This window comes from Salmo salar, chromosome 15, assembly GCF_965601325.2.
Source record: "Salmo salar chromosome 15, fSalSal1, whole genome shotgun sequence".
Lineage (NCBI taxonomy): Eukaryota > Metazoa > Chordata > Actinopteri > Salmoniformes > Salmonidae > Salmo > Salmo salar.
This window is the reverse complement of record NC_138305.1, coordinates 55,353,265-55,370,526: the sequence shown is the minus strand read 5'-3', so window position 1 is coordinate 55,370,526 and position 17,262 is coordinate 55,353,265.

Here is a 17,262-nt window from a genome sequence, read left to right as displayed (position 1 = left end):
TTACAGAAGCTAGAAACTGAGATGCACTTCCTGTGTTCCTACTCAAAATATGACAAGATAATGGAAACATGCTACCTAGATTTTGAAAAAACACATTTTAGACAGATCCCAGATGTACATAAACATCTCATCCTGCTTTGAGAGGAGCAGAAGTCAGCTAAGCTGACAGCTAAATGTGTCACCTTGTGCCACAACCGAAGAGAAATGGGATAGACATTGTGGTTGTTCGTGTTTTGTTTTGTTTATTTGTGTTTTGTTTTGTTCTCTTTTTGTTTCCATATTTAATTGTGTGTGCAAAATTTAGATTTTTTTTGTCACTGGCCTACACACAATTCTCATAATGTCAAAGTGGAATCATGTTTTTAGAAATCTTTGCAAATTAATACAAAATGAAAAGCTGAAATGTCTTGAGTCAACAAGTATTCAACCCCTTTGTAATGGCAAGCCTAAATAGGTTAAGGAGTAAAAATGTGTGCGATAATAGTGTTCAACATGAGTTTTGAATGACTACCTCATCTCTGTAGCCCACACATAAAATTATTTGTAAGGTCCCTCAGTCGAGCATTGGATTTCAAACACAGATTCAACCACAAAGGCCAGGGAAGTTTTCCAATGCCTTGTAAAGAAAGGCACCAATTGGTAGCTGGGTAAAAGTTTAAAATAAAGCATTTATTGAATATCCCTTTGAGCATGGATGGTGTATCAATACACCCAGTCACTACGAAGATACATGCGTCCTTCCTAACTCAGTTGCCGGAGAGGAAGGAAACCGCTCAGGGAGGCCAATGGTTAGAGTTTAATGGCTGTGATAAAAAACTGAGGATAGATCAAAAACATTGTAGTTACTCCACAATACTAACCTAAATGACAGAATGAAAAGAAGGAAGAATGTAGAGAATAAAAAATATTTCAAAACATTTATCCTGATTGCAAATAGGCAATAAAGTAATACAGCAAAAAAATGTGGAAAAGCATTTCACTTCTTCACCTGAATACAAAGTGTTATGGTTGAGGTAAATCCAATACAACACATTACTGAGTACCACTCTCTATTTTTAAGAATAGTGGTGGCCGCAACATGTTACACAGGCAGTCATGAGTTATGGCCGTGGTAAAATTATATTTGACCATTGAGTCACGGTAACCTCCTCTTATGCACTCTGGACATGCTTAGGTTGTACCCAATTTGCTAACGAGCATCAGGTCCTAATGGCCTGGTACTCAGGGCTCTACTGGTGTGGCAGGTAGCCTAGTGGTTAGAGTGTTGGACTAGTAACTGAAAGGTTGCAAGATCAAATCCCCAAGCTGACAAGGTAAAAATCTGTCATTCTGCCCTTGAACAAGGCTGGTGGGGCTAGGGGACAGTATTTTCACGGCCGGATGAAAAACGTACCCAATTTAAACAGGTTACTATGGCCCAGAAAATAGAATATGCATATTATTAGTAGATTTGGATAGAAAACATTCTGAAGTTTCTAAAACTGTTTCAATGGTGTCTGTGACTATAACAAAACTCATATGGCAGGCAAAAATCTGAGAAAAATTGAATCAGGAAGTGGGAGAAATTAGAAATGTAGTTTTCTTTTGAATCCCTTGAAAAACTACAGTGACATAGGATTTACGTTGCACCTCCTAACTCTTCCATTGGCTGTCAGCAATCTTTAGGAACTGGTTTCATCCGTCACCTGTTACCGGGCAGAAAATTGTGGCTCAGTCAATCACTGGCCAGTCTGAGGACAGGTGTCTTATGATGCGAGTGCACGTGAATTCTGTGTTTTTTATTTTTCTTCTGGGATGAATACCTATTGCCCGGTTGTAAAATTATGGCAATTTTACATTAAATAATACCCTAAAGGATTGATTGTAAACATCGTTTGACGTGTTTCTACAAACGGTAATGGAACTTTTGACCATTTCGTCTATGGATTTGCGTCCACGCCACATGGCATTTTAAAGTGTTCTGGATGGGTCAACAAAACGGACGTATTTGGACATAAATGATGGACTTTGCAGAACAAATGAAAATTTCTTGTGGAAGTGGGTGCCATTCCGAGTGCATTCCGCCGAAGATCAGCAAAGGTAAGAAAATATTTCGAACATATTTTTAGAGATTTGTCAATGCCGTGGTTGTAGGCTAAGTTCTGTACTCAGAATATTGAACAATGTGCTTTTTCCGTAAAGTTATTTTGAAATCTGACAAAGTGGTTGCATAAAGGAGTAGATTATCTCTAATTCTTTAAATAATTGTTATACATTTTGTCAACGTTTATGAGTTCTTCTGTAAATGTATGTGCCTATTCACCGGAGGTTATGGGGAGAATTTTTTTTCTGAACGTCACGCGCCAATGTAAAAATTGGGTTTTTGTATATACATATGAACTTGATCGATGTATTGTCTAACATGATGTCCTAGGAGTGTCATCTGATGAACATTGTCAAAGGTTAGTGCTTAATTTTAGCTGTATATCTGGTTTTGTGACGGCTATCCGTGCTTGGAAAATGGCTTTTTTTTTGCTAATGTGCTATGCTAAAATAATCTGATGTTTTGCTTTCACCGTAAAGCCTTTTTGAAATTGGACAATGTGATTGGATTAACGAGTAGAGTATCTTTAAAATGCCGTATAATACTTGAATTTTAATGTTGAGATTATTATTTTTTTGAATTTCACGCCGTGCTATCTCACTGGTTGTTGTCCAACCAATCCCGTTAATGGGATTTTATCTCGAAGGGGTCCTCTAGAGGTTAAACTGCTGTTCCTAGGCCATAATTGAAAATAAGAATTTGTTCTTAACTGACTTGCCTAGTTAAATAAGGGTAAAAAAAATTGTCCCTCTGACATCAATGCAAATGCAATCAAAAATCACCTCAAACACATCATCAAAACAGTAGGCCTATTGTACTTTTAAGCTTACCCCACTGTGATGTTCAATTCGAAGAAAGAAGTTAAACAGCAGGTTGAAACAGTATAACAGTATAACATATATACTGTTTCAAAGCCTAACACAACAAAATGCACATCACTTTCTAAGGAGATAATTAAAAACTCCCATACGCATATTAGAGCTTGTGCATATGTATAGGCTTATGAGCACAAGAAACTAGGCGTATGTCGCGTGTCTCTATTTCACAGGAGAGGCATTTTAACTTAAACATTTTTTTTGATACAAATGCGTTTTTTTGGGGCAGAAATGCCTTCTGGAACATGTGAACATTCATGTGCCTTAATAACAAACTTGTATTAAATCCGTAAATATGAATACAATTGTTAAATTACGAGCCTAGTTAGTTAAGCCAAGGAGAAATACCATGATTGGCTGAGAAATTGGATGGGATGGACATGTCTGGAGATGAGTTTGGATTGGTCTGTCGTGTAGCGTGCTTCTGTCTATATCGTGAGCGGTTCAGTATGTGTTGCTACTCCTTTCTACCATGTCATTTTTGAAAGATATAACGTTAGCCATTGAGAACTGCAAAGGTTTTGGTACTTTTCTCAACAACATTTATGCCCTGAATTTAGTAGGCGCTATCGACAGATCAGTTGGAAAAAGTGTTTCTGCACATGCCATGGTCAGTGTGAACCGGAGGGACTTGACACAACGCTGGCCAAACAAGATGTAGCTACAAACAAAACGGAGTTAAATGGTTCCAGTCTGCGGTGATGAGTTCACCCATGTACATTACACGGGTAAGAGTCTAGCTACATTTTCAGATATATGTTTCTAATTTTGTCATTGCAAGTTAAAGTGTACTGTTAGTTAACTAGCGAACGTTACAAAACCATTTTCATTGCTAGTTATAGCCTATTGTTAGCTATCTAACATTGAACCTAGTTTGTTAGCTTCAGCTAAGTGCAGAATTATACTACAGCTATGACAATATTTGTATTGGTAGTGGTATGAGTTGGGATTATGCCGGTTCATTGTTAAACTAGCTAGCTACATGTCTAAGTAAAAGACTCCACTTCGGCCGGATTATTCCATGACCCATCACGTTTGCCAGGTGTGTCTGGGGTTGATTACGGCCATCTATTGTATTTCATAAACATGTGCACATGTCAAGACAATAGTGACTCATCAACTTAGCTGGATGTGGCTGGGGGGTGGTTATAGAATTTCCTTCACATGACCCATCAATTTATAAAAGTGTGTCAGATAAGCGTTGTCTAATAAATGTACAAAAATTATTCAATATCCACATGTGGACACGTTCTGTTTTTGATATTGCTACTATGCAAGTAACCATTTCACTGTATCGTTTAGACCTTCTATATCCTGTACATGTGAAAATTAAACGTAGCTTTTATTTCATAAAGTTTGTGTTTAACAGATGGCCTCCCATGTGAACCTTTAAAGAGACGGATGAGGCTAAAACCCTGAGCCACAGGGAAGACCCTGTGGGTAGAGCATGGTGTTTGCAACGCCAGCATGGTGTGTACAACACCAGGGTTCTGGGTTCAATTCCCATGGGGGGCCAGTACAACAAAAAAAAATGTATGAAATGTATTCATTCACTACTGTAAATTGCTCTGGATAAGAGCGTCTGCTAAATGACTAAAATGTAAAAGGCTTAAGAGGGTGTGAACGATGCTGAATGTTTGTAGACAAAGAAGAGCTCTCCAGTAGGTGTACCAAAACATTCAAGGGCCATTTTCTCAAAAGTGGGGTTACAAGATTATCAACTTTCAAAGCTGAATTACTTTCTCATTGTTCCTCAACTGCTGTGTATGATATACCATTTTCTAGCTCTGAGTCCTTACATTTATTCAATGTAAAAAAACACAATTTCAAAATGTGCTACATAAGACTGAATCAAGCCAGTCTGTCACATATTTATTTCACAGCTGCTTATATTAAGCACATGCTCAGCTATAAACCCGAAGTAGCCGAAATGGTGGGTAATTGCACAGCCTCCATTTGCTATTTGAGTTGATACAGATTACGTGTCTTTTTTTCCAATGCTGCTGTTCCTGCCTATTTCATAATTAGCCATTCTAGATCAAAATAAATTGTACATATTAGTAAAGAAAATAATAAATTGAAAATAGTCTGATGGTTGAAAATATGATCACTTGAGAGAACAGCTGTGCAGCCTGAGGCTGGTGTTCTCAAATCATCAATAGCCTATAGTCGCACCATGCAGCCCATACTGTATATGTTTTGATTTCTAAGACATTGTAAAGTTTGTATAATTCACAACTAAAGTTGCCAAATATCTCAAAATCTAGCATATAGGACCTTTTTCAAATCTCCACTTTAACACTCAATTCTATCATTTGTATTATAAAATCATATGAAATAAAATAATGTCAAGGGACTTATAAGCTTATCTTGTCAGGTAAATGAACAAGCCTGCAGAATATGGCATGGAGCACAGACTGATAACATAGGCCTACAGTAGGCCAAATCATATTCTGTTCTTCTGAAATACTTTTTATTCATATCATAATGTGTCCTTAGACCTATCTAAAGTAAATAATGACTTTATATTGATGGTGTATATTCAATTGATTTATTATACTTTTTTATACAGATGTTCCAAAGGTGCACATCAACAACTTGTACGTGCGGAGGCCTAGAGATGCTAAAGGTGTTTAGGTTAATTAACGGTAAATTACCGTAAGACCGGCAGTGTTTCACATGACAATAACCAGCGGACCAAATTTCATGACCTTCACAGCCCTGTATGGGTATGCTTGTAATCGTTAAGGATTGGGGAGTTATTCAGGAAAAAAAAAAAACGAATGGAACTAAGCGCAGGCAAAATCCCTGAGGAAAACTTGGTTCAGTCTGCTTTCCACCAGAAACCTTGAGATGAATTCACCTTTCAGCAGGACAATAACCTAAAACACAAGGCCAAATCTACACTGGAGTTGCTTACCAATAAGACAGTGAATGTTCCTAAGCGGCCAAGTTACAGTTTTTACTTAAATCTACTTGAACATCTATGGCAAGACCTGAAAATGGTTGTCTAGCAATGACAAACAACCAATTTGACAGAGCTTGAAGAATTTTGAAAAGAATAATGGGTCAATGTTGCACAATCCAGGTGTGGAAAGCTCTTAGAGACTCTTAGAGGCTGTAATTGCTGCCAAAGAGGATTCCAACATTTATTGACTCAGGAAGTTGAACACTTAATCAAGATATACAGTATGCATGTTTTTTTAATTTTCTTATTCTTTACAAATGTTAGAATTTTTCTTCCACTTTGACATTACAGAGTACTTTGTTTAGATCGTTGAAAATAAATGACATTTAAATCAATTTTAATCCCACATTGTAACACAAGAAATGTGTCTGGCACCTACTGCAGTACAACACCCCCTTCAAAGGTACTTACATGTTTTGTCTTGCCCATTCACCCTCTGAATGGCACACATACACAAGCCATGTCTCAACTGTCTCAAGGCTTAAATATCCTTCTTTAACCTGTCTCCCTTCATCTACACTGATTGAAGTGAATTTAACAGGTGACTTCAGTAAGGGATCATAGCTTTCACCTGGATTCACCTGGTCAGTCTTTGTAATGGAAAGAGCAGGTGTTCCGAATGTTAAGCACATTCAAGAAAAAAGATTTAAGCGCATATGCCAGGTGCACCAATTTGTTTCAAGAACTGCAACTCTGCTGGGTTTTTCCCACTCAACAGTTTCCCATGTGTATCAAGAATGGTCCAACACCGAAAGGACATCCAGCCAACATGACACAACTGCAGGAAGCATTGGAGTCAACATGGGCCAGCATCCCTGTGGAACACTTTGTAGAGTCCATTCCCTGTCGAATTGAGGCTGTTCTGAGGGCAAGAAAGGAAGGTGTTCTTAATGTTTTGTGAACTCAGTTTAAAACATCACATTAAAGTGTAGGGTGTTCACTGTATGACATGGATTAATAGCAGGTCTATTTGGCTCCAGATACATATCTCACTCTTCCTTCTTTGGTGCAGATGCTAGCCTAGCTTCTAACTAATAATAGGTACAGTTGAAGTCAGAAGTTCACATACACTTTAGCCAAATACATTTAAACTCAGTTTTTCACAATTCCTGACATTTAATCCTAGTAAAAATGCCCTGTCTTATGACAGTTAGGATCACAACTTTATTTTAAGAATGAGAAATGTCAGAATAATAGTAGAGATAATTATTTATTTCAGCTTTTTTTTTCTATCATCACATTCCCAGTGGGTCAGAAGTTTACATACACTCAATTAGTATTTGGTAGCATTGCCTTTAAATTGTTTAACTTGGGTCAAACATTTCGGGTAGCCTTCCAAAAGATTCCCACAATAAGTTGGGTGAATTTTGGCCCATTCCTCCTGACAGAGCTGGTGTAACTGAGTCAGGTTTGTAGGCCTCCTTGCTTGCACACGCTTTTTCAGTTCTGCCCACACATTTTTGATAGGATTGAGGTCAGGGCTTTGTGATGGCCACTCCAATACCTTGACTTTGTTGTCCTTAAGCTATTTTGACCCAACTTTGGAAGCATGCTTGAGGTCATTGTCCATTTGGAAGACCCATTTGCAACCAGTCTTTAACTTCCTGACTGATGTCTTGAGATGTTGCTTCAATATATCCACATAATTTTCCACCCTCATGATGCCATCTAGTTTGTGAAGTGCACTAGTCCCTCCTGCAGCAAAGCACCCCCACAACATGATGCTGCCACCCCCGTGCTTCACGGTTGGGATGGTGTTCTTTAGCTTGCAAGCCTCCCCCTTTTCCTCCAAACATAACAATGGTCATTATGGCCAAACAGTTCTATTTTTGTTTCATCAGACCAGAGGACATTTCTCCAAAAAGTATGATCCATGTGCAGTTGCAAACTGTAGTCTGCCTTTTTTATGGCAGTTTTGGAGCAGTTGCTTCTTCCTTGCTGAGCGGCCTTTCAGGTTATGTCGATATAGGACTTGTTTTACTGTGGATATAGATACTTTTGTACCTGTTTCCTCCAGCATCTACACAAGGTCCTTTGCTGTTGTTCCGGGATTGATTTGCACCAAAGTACGTTCATCTCTAGGAGACAGAATGCGTCTCCTTCCTGAGCGGTATGACGGCTGCGTGGTCCATTGGTGTTTATACTTGTGTTCTATTGTTTGTACAGATGAACGTGGTACCTTCAGGGGTTTGGAAGTTGCTCCCAAGGATGAACCAGACTTCTGGAGGTCTACAACTTTTTTCTAAGGTCTTGGCTGATTTGTTTTGATTTTCCCATGATGTCAAGCAAAGAGGCACTGAGTTTGAAGGTAGGCCTTGAAATACATCCACAGGTACACCTCCAATTGACTCAAATTATGTCAATTAGCCTATCAGAAGCTCAAATCAAAATCAAATCAAATTTTCTTTGCCACATACACATTGTTAGCAGATGTTAATGCGAGTGTAGCGAAATGCTTGTGCTTCTTGTTCCGACAATGCAGTAATATCCAACGAGTAATTTCACCTAACAATTTTACAACAATTACCTTATACACACAGTGTAAAGGAATGAATAAGAATATGTACATTAAAAAAATATATGAATGAGTGATGGTATAGAACGGCATAGGCAAGATGCAGTGGATGGTATAGAGTACAGTATATACATATGAGATGAGTAATGAAGGATATGTAAACATATACATGTGGCATTGTTTGAAGTGGCTAGTGATACATTACATCAAGATGGCAAGATGGAGTAGATGGTATAGAGTACAGTATATACATATGAGCTGAGTAATGTTGGGTATGTAAACATTATATGAAGTGGCATTGTTTAAAGTGGCTAGTGATACATTTATTACATAAATGTTTTCATTATTAAAGTGGCTGGAGTTGAGTCAGTATGTTGGCAGCAGCCACTCAATGTTAGTGATGGCTGTTTAACAGTCTGATGGCCTTGAGATAGAAGCTGTTTTTCAGTCTCTCGGTCCCTACTTTGATGCACCTGTACTGACCTTGCCTTCTGGATGATAGCGGGGTGAACAGGCGGTGGTTGTTGTCCTTGATGATCTTTTTGGCCTTCCTGTGACATCGGGTGGTGTAGTTGTCCTGGAGGCCAGGTAGTTTGCCCCCGGTGATGTGTTGTGCAGACCTCACTACCATCTGGAGAGCCTTACGTTTATGGGCGGAGCAGTTGCCATACCAGGCGGTGATACAGCCCGACAGGATGCTGTCGACCATTTCAGTTTGTCCGTGATGTGTATGCCGATGAACTTAAAACTTTCTACCCTCTCCACTACTGTCCCATCGATGTGGATAGGGGGGTGCTCCCTCTGCTGTTTCCTGAAGTCCACGTTCATCTCCTTTGTTTTGTTGACGTTGAGTGTGAGGTTATTTTCCTGACACCACACTCCAAGGGCCCTCACCTCCTCCCTGTAGGCCGTCTCGTCGTTGTTGGTAATCAAGCCTACCACTGTAGTGTCGTCTGCAAACTTGATGATTGAGTTGGAGCCGTGCATGGCCATGCAGTCGTGGGTGAACAGGGAGTACAGGAGAGGGCTGAGAACGCGCCCTTGTTGGGCCCCAGTGTTGAGGATCAGCGGGTTGGAGATGTTGTTACCTACCCTCACCACCTGGGGGCGGCCCGTCAGGAAGTCCAGGACCCAGTTGCACAGGGCGGGGTCGAGACCCAGGGTCTCAAGCTTGATGACAAGTTTGGAGGATACTATGGTGTTAAATGCTGAGCTGTAGTTGATGAACAGCATTCTCACATAGGTATTCCTCATGTCCAGATGGGTTAGGGCAGTGTGCAGTGTGATTGTGATTGCGTCGTCTGTGGACCTATTGGGGTGGTAAGCAAATTGGAGTGGGTCTAGGGTGTCAGGTAGGGTGGAGGTGATATGGTGCTTGACTAGTCTCTCAAAGCATTTCATGATGACGGAAGTGAGTGCTACGGGGCGGTAGTCATTTAGCTCAATTACCTTAGCTTTCTTGGGAACGGGAACAATGGTGGCCCTCTTGTAGCAGGTGGGGACAGCAGACTGGGATAAAGATTGATTGAATATGTCCGTAAACACACCAGACAGCTGGTCTGCGCATGCTCTGAGAACACAGCTGGGTATGCCGTCTGGGCCTGTAGCCTTGCGAGGGTTGACACGTTTAAATGTTTTGCTCACGTCGGCTGCAGTGAAGGAGAGCCCGTCGGTTTTAGTAGCGAGCAGTGTCAGTGGCACTGTATTGTCCTCAAAGCGAGCAAAGAAGTTGTTTAGACTGTCTGGGAGCAAGACATCCTGGTCCGCGACGGGGCTGGTTTTCCTTTTATAGTCCGTGATTGACTGTAGACCCTGCCACATACCTCTCGTGTCTGAGCCGTTGAATTGTGACTCTACTTTGTCTCTATACTGACGCTTAGCTTGTTTGATTGCCTTGCGGAGGGAATAGCTACACTGTTTGTATCGGTCATGTTTCCGGTCACCTTAACCTGATTAAAAGCAGTGGTTCGCACTTTCAGTTTTGCGCGAATGCTGCCATCAATCCACGGTTTCTGCTTTGGGAATGTAATAGATTCTGTGGGTACGACATTGCTACCATGACAAAGACCAAAGCCGGTGGGAGTACCATTGAGGACAGTGGTCTCTATCACAGCTGAAGGATCTTTTAAACCAACAAAATAGTTCTAAAAGCAGTTGTTACAACAAGAAAATAGCTTCAAGTGTTGTGTCCAAATACTGGTGGAGTCATCTAATCAAAGAATGGACGATCTGACCAGAGAGGTCCAGGACCTGAAAAACAGTTTGCAGTTCTCCCATGGTCAGCTCGATTAGTTGAAATAGGAGAACAGCCAAATGAAAGCAATCTGTACGTCATTTTGAGAGGACATCAGTTCTGTATGTGAATCCAAGATAACAATGATGGAGAAATCAGATTATCTCAAGAGACAATTAAGGCGGAACAACATTTTGTGAACTGAATTGCAGAATTTACACATCAGACCTGGACCAAGTCTGAGGACAAAGTGAGGGAAATGATCACTGAGAAACTGAAGATAGACCACAGGAAGTTTAATATGGTGCCCGCCCACAGGACTGGAAAACCCACCACCAGCGAAGGTGACAGGCCCAGGCCAACAGTGGTCAAGATTCTTATTTAGTTGTTCTGGAAAGAGCCTAGAACTTAAGAGGAACGTACTGTTGGCCTGGGCCTGTCACCTCAACGAGGACTATCCTGAAGCTCTGCACCAGAAGAAATAACTTATCCCGGCTATGAAAGCTGCCAGAGCGCGTGGGGACATTGCTTACGTCCGCTATGACAGGCTCATTGTCCTGAGAGAGCCAAGTCTGTGTGTGTGTGTGCTGCGGAGTTGAAGCTATGAACCATAGCTTCAACCCCGCAGCACACACACACTTACGCAACAGATTGATGTACTGCTGAAAAATATATTTGTTTCTCTTGCTTTGTTTGTTCTTTTCCGTATTATGTTTATCTCTGAGCTACCCAGGAAAAGGCTGAAAATAGCACATATTAATATATGTAGCCTTAGAAATAAGGTTCATGAAATTAATAACTTGCTGACATCAGATAACATTCATATATTAGCCATTTCTGAGAGTCACTTAGATAATTCCTTTGATAATACAGCAGCAGCAATAAGGATATAGCATCTAGAGAAGAGACAGGAATGGCTATGGGGATGGTGTTGCTGTATGTATTCAGAGAATATCTTATGTCAAGTGTTATTGAAGTGTTGTGGTTGCAGGTTCACCTGCCTCATCCAAAGCCAATTATTTTAGAGTGTTGCTATAGGCCACCAAGTGCTAAGAGTCAGTATTAGATAATGTGAGTGAAATGCTTGATAGTGTGTGGGATGTAAACAGTGTCACGGTTATCGTTGGTAAAGGAGGACCAAAACGCAGCAGGGATGTGTATGCTCATCTTGACGTTTTAATAAATTCAAAATGAACACCAAAATAACAAAAGAACGAACGATCAACAAAACAGTCTGACAAGGCTAAACACAGAACAATCTCCCACAATTTACAAACACACCCTAATATATGGGACTCTCAATCAAAGGCAAATAGACAACACGTGCCTTCAACTGAGAGTCCCAACCCTAATTAACCAAACATAGAAATAGACACAGTAGACTAAACATAGAATACATGAAAATCAAACAGTGCCCAAAAACCCCCGGAATACTTAAATCAAATGCCCCTTCAACAAACACACCACCCCGAACCACATAAAACGAATACCCTCTACCACATCCTGACCAAACTACAATGACAATTAACCCTTATACTGGCCAGGACGTGACAAACAGAGAGGTCTACTTTCTTGGGGACCGTAATATTAACTGCTTTTCATCAAGCTGTCAGTTCAAGAGGAAGCTTCTTACTGTAACCAGTATCAGTAATGTGGTTCATGTCATTAATCAACCTACCAGGATGATTACAAACACTACAGGAAGTACATCATCCACATGTATTGATCACATTTTTTACTAATACTGTAGAACTATGTTCTAAAGCTGTATTCATACCCATTGGATGTAGTGATCACAATATAGTGGATATACCCAGGAAATCCAAGGTTCCATATGTTGGGCCTAAAATAGTGTGTGAGAGATCATACAAAAGATTTCGCTGTGACTCTTATGTGGATGATGTTAAACTATTTGTTGGTCTGACGTGATTAATAAGGAGCATCCAGACGCTGCACTTAACAAATTTATCAAATTGGTTCTTACCATTATTGATAAACATGCACCTGTTAACTTGTTATGGATAGAGGCAGTATTTTACATTTTACATTTACATTTAAGTCATTTAGCAGACGCTCTTATCCAGAGCGACTTACAAAATGGTGCGTTCACCTTATGATATCCAGTGGAACAACCACTTTACAATAGTGCATCTAAATCTTTTAAGGGGGGGGGGGGGGGGTTAGAAGGATTACTTTATCCTATCCTAGGTATTCCTTAAAGAGGTGGGGTTTCAGGTGTCTCCGGAAGGTGGTGATTGACTCCGCTGTCCTGGCGTCGTGAGGGAGAAAGGAAACATTCCCTGTCTTAGGTCAGTTAGGATCACCATTGGGGTGCCAGAGCAGCAAACAGTTTTGACTGGGCTGAGCGGGAACTGTGCTTCCTCAGAGGTAGGGGGGCCAGCAGGCCAGTGGTGGATGAACGCAGTGCCCTTGTTTGGGTGTAGGGCCTGATCAGAGCCTGAAGGTATGGAGGTGCCGTTCCCTTCACAGCTCCGTAGGCAATCACCATGGTCTTGTAGCGGATGCGAGCTTCAACTGGAAGCCAGTGGAGAGAGCGGAGGAGCGGGGTGACGTGAGAGAACTTGGGAAGGTTGAACACCAGACGGGCTGCGGCGTTCTGGATGAGTTGTAGGGGTTTAACCTGTTAGGGCTAGGGGGCAGCATTTGCACGTCTGGATAAAAAAAATGTACCCGATTTAATCTGGTTACTAATCCTACCCAGTAACTAGAATATGCATATACTTATTATATATGGATAGAAAACACTCTAAAGTTTCTAAAACTGTTTGAATGGTGTCTGTGAGTATAACAGAACTCATTTGGCAGGCAAAACCCTGAGACATTTTCTGACAGGAAGTGGATACCTGATGTGTTGTATTGACTTTAAACCTATCCCATTGAAAAACACAGGGGCTGAGGAATATTTTGGCACTTCCTATTGCTTCCACTAGATGTCACCAGCCTTTACAAAGTGTTTTGAGTCTTCTGGAGGGAGATCTGACCGAACAAGAGCCATGGAACGGTGATGTCCCATTAGACACCTGGCGCGCTACTTCATGTTGGGTACCCTCGTTCCAATACGTTATAAAAGAGTATGCATTCGTCCACCTTGAATATTATTCATGTTCTGGTTAAAAAAGGCCCTAATGATTTATGCTATACAACGTTTGACATGTTTGAACGAACGTAAATATATTTTTTCCCCTCGTTCATGACGAGAAGTCCGGCTGGCTTAGATCATGTGCTAACAAGACGGAGATTTTTGGACATAAATGATGAGCTTTTTTGAACAAAACTACATTCGTTATGGACCTGTGATACCTGGAAGTGACATCTGATGAAGAGAATCAAAGGTAATGGATTATTTACATAGTATTTTCGATTTTAGATCTCCCCAACATGACGTCTAGTCTGTATCGCAACGCGTATTTTTCTGGGCGCAGTGCTCAGATTATTGCAAAGTGTGATTTCCCAGTAAGGTTATTTTTAAATCTGGCAAGTTGATTGCGTTCAAGAGATGTAAATCTATAATTCTTTAAATGACAATATAATATTTTACCAATGTTTTCTAATTTTAATTATTTAATTTGTGACGCTGACTTGACTGCCGGTTATTGGAGGGAAACGATTTCCTCAACATCAATGCCATAGTAAAACGCTGTTTTTGGATATAAATATGAACTTGATAGAACTAAAAATGCATGCATTGTCTAACATAATGTCCTAGGAGTGTCATCTGATGGAGATTGTAAAAGGTTAGTGCATCATTTTAGCTGGTTTTATGGTTTTGGTGACCCTGTCTTTGAATTGACAAAACATTACACACAACTCTTGTAAATGTACTGTCCTAACATACTCTAAATTTATGCTTTCGCCGTAAAACCTTTTTGAAATCGTAAAACGTGGTTAGATTAAGGAGATGTTTATCTTTCAAATGGTGTAAAATAGTTGTATTTTTGAAAAATTTGAATTTTGACATTTATTTGGATTCAAATTTGCCGCTCTTGAAATGCACCTGCTGTTGATGGAGTGCACCACGGGTGGCACGCTAGCGTCCCACCTAGCCCATAGAGGTTAATGGCACAGGCAGGGAGCCCAGCCAACAGCGAGTTGCAGTAATCCAGATGGAAGATGACAAGTGCCTGGATTAGGACCTGCGCCGCTTCCTGTGTGAGGCAGGGTCGTACTCTGCGAATGTTGTAGAGCATGAACCTACAGGATCGGGTCACCGCCTTGATGTTAGTGGAGAACGACAGGGTGTTGTCCAGGATCACGCCAAGGTTCTTAGCACTCTGGGAGGAGGACACAAGGGAGTTGTCAACCGTGATGGCGAGATCATGGAAGGGGCAGTCCTTCCCCGGGAGGAAGAGCAACTCCGTCTTGCCGAGGTTCAGCTTGAGCTGGTGATCCGTCATCCACACTGATATGTTTGACAGACATGCAGAGATGCGATTCGCCGCCTGGTTATCAGAAGGGGGAAAGGAGAAGATTAATTGTGTGTCGTCTGCATAGCAATGATAGGAGAGACCATGTGAGGATATGACAGAGCCAAGTGACTTGGTGTATAGCGAGAATAGGAGAGGGCCTAGAACAGAGCTCTGGGGGACACCAGTAGTGAGAGCGCATGGTGCGGAGACAGATTCTCGCCACGCCACCTGGTAGGAGCGACCTGTCAGGTAGGACGCAATCCAAGCGTGGGCCGCGCCGGAGATGCCCAACTCGGAGAGGGTGGAGAGGAGGATCTGATGGTTCACAGTATCAAAGGCAGCAGATAGGTCTAGAAGGATGAGAGCAGAGGAGAGAGAGTTAGCTTTAGCAGTGCGGAGAGCCTCCGTGACACAGAGAAGAGCAGTCTCAGTTGAATGCCCAGTCTTGAAACCTGACTGATTAGGATCAAGAAGGTCATTCTGAGAGAGATAGCAGGAGAGCTGGCCAAGGACGGCACGTTCAAGAGTTTTGGAGAGAAAAGAAAGAAGGGATACTGGTCTGTAGTTGTTGACATCGGAGGGATCGAGTGTAGGTTTTTTCAGAAGGGGTGCAACTCTCGCTCTCTTGAAGACGGAAGGGACGTAGCCAGCGGTCAAGGATGAGTTGATGAGCGAGGTGAGGAAGGGGAGAAGGTCTCCGGAAATGGTCTGGAGAAGAGAGGAGGGGATAGGGTCAAGTGGGCAGGTTGTTGGGCGGCCGGCCGTCACAAGACGCGAGATTTCATCTGGAGAGATTTTCACGGCCGGATAAAAAAACGTACCCTATTTAATCTGATTATTACTCCTGCCCAGAAACTAGAATATGCACATAATTATTAGCTTTGGATAGAAAACACTCCAAAGTTTCTAAAACTGTTTGAATGGTGTCTGTGAGTATAACAGAACTCATTTCGCAGGCCAAAACCTGAGAAGATTCCAAACAGGAAGCGCCCTCTCTGACCATTTCTTGGCCTTCTTGATCATCTCTATCCAAAACAGGGGATCTCTGCTGTAACGTGACATTTTCTAATGCTCCCACAGGCTCTCAGAAGGCGCCAGAACGATAAATGATGACTTTGCAGGCCATGGCTGAAAAACAGTAGCGCATTTGGTAAGTGGTCGATCTGAGAACAATGAGACTGGCGTGCGCGTGCACGAGACGACTCCATGTTTTCATTTTCAGTCTTTGAACGAAAACAACGATTCCCGGTCAGAATGTTATCGCTTTTTTATGAGAAAAATTGCATAAAAATTGATTTTAAACATTGTTTGACATGCTTTGAAGTACGATAATGGAATATTTTGACTTTTTTGTCACGAAACGCGCCGGGCGCGTCACCCTTCGTTACCCTTCGGATAGTGTCTTGAACGCACAACAAAACGCCGCTATTTGGATATAACTATGGATTATTTGGAACCAAATCAACATTTGTTATTGAAGTAGAAGTCCTGGGAGTGCATTCTAATGAAGAACAGCAAAGGTAATCCGATTTTTCTTATAGTAAATCTGAGTTTGGTGAGTACCAAACTTGGTGGGTGTCAAAATAGCTAGCCCGTGATGGCGAGCTATCTACTCAGAATATTGCAAAATGTGCTTTCACCGAAAAGCTATTTTAAAATCGGACACCGCGATTGCATAAAGGAGTTCTGTATCTATAATTCTTAAAATAATTGTTATGTTTTTTGTGAACGTTTATCGTGAGTAATTTTGTAAATTCACCGGAAGTGTTCGGTGGGAATGCTAGTTCTGAACGTCACATGCTAATGTAAAAAGCTGTTTTTTGATATAAATATGAACTTGATTGAACAAAACATGCATGTATTGTATAACATAATGTCCTAGGAGTGTCATCTGATCAAGATCATCAAAGGTTAGTGCTGCATTTAGCTGTGGTTTTGTTTTTTGTGACATTATATGCTAGCTTGAAAATTGGGTGTCTGATTATTTCTGGCTGGGTACTCTGCTGACATAATCTAATGTTTTGCTTTCGTTGTAAAGCCTTTTTGAAATCGGACAGTGTGGTTAGATTAACGAGAGTCTTGTCTTTAAAATGGTGTAAAATAGTCATATGTTTGAAAAATTGAAGTTTTTGCATATTTGAGGTTTTTGAATAACGCGCCA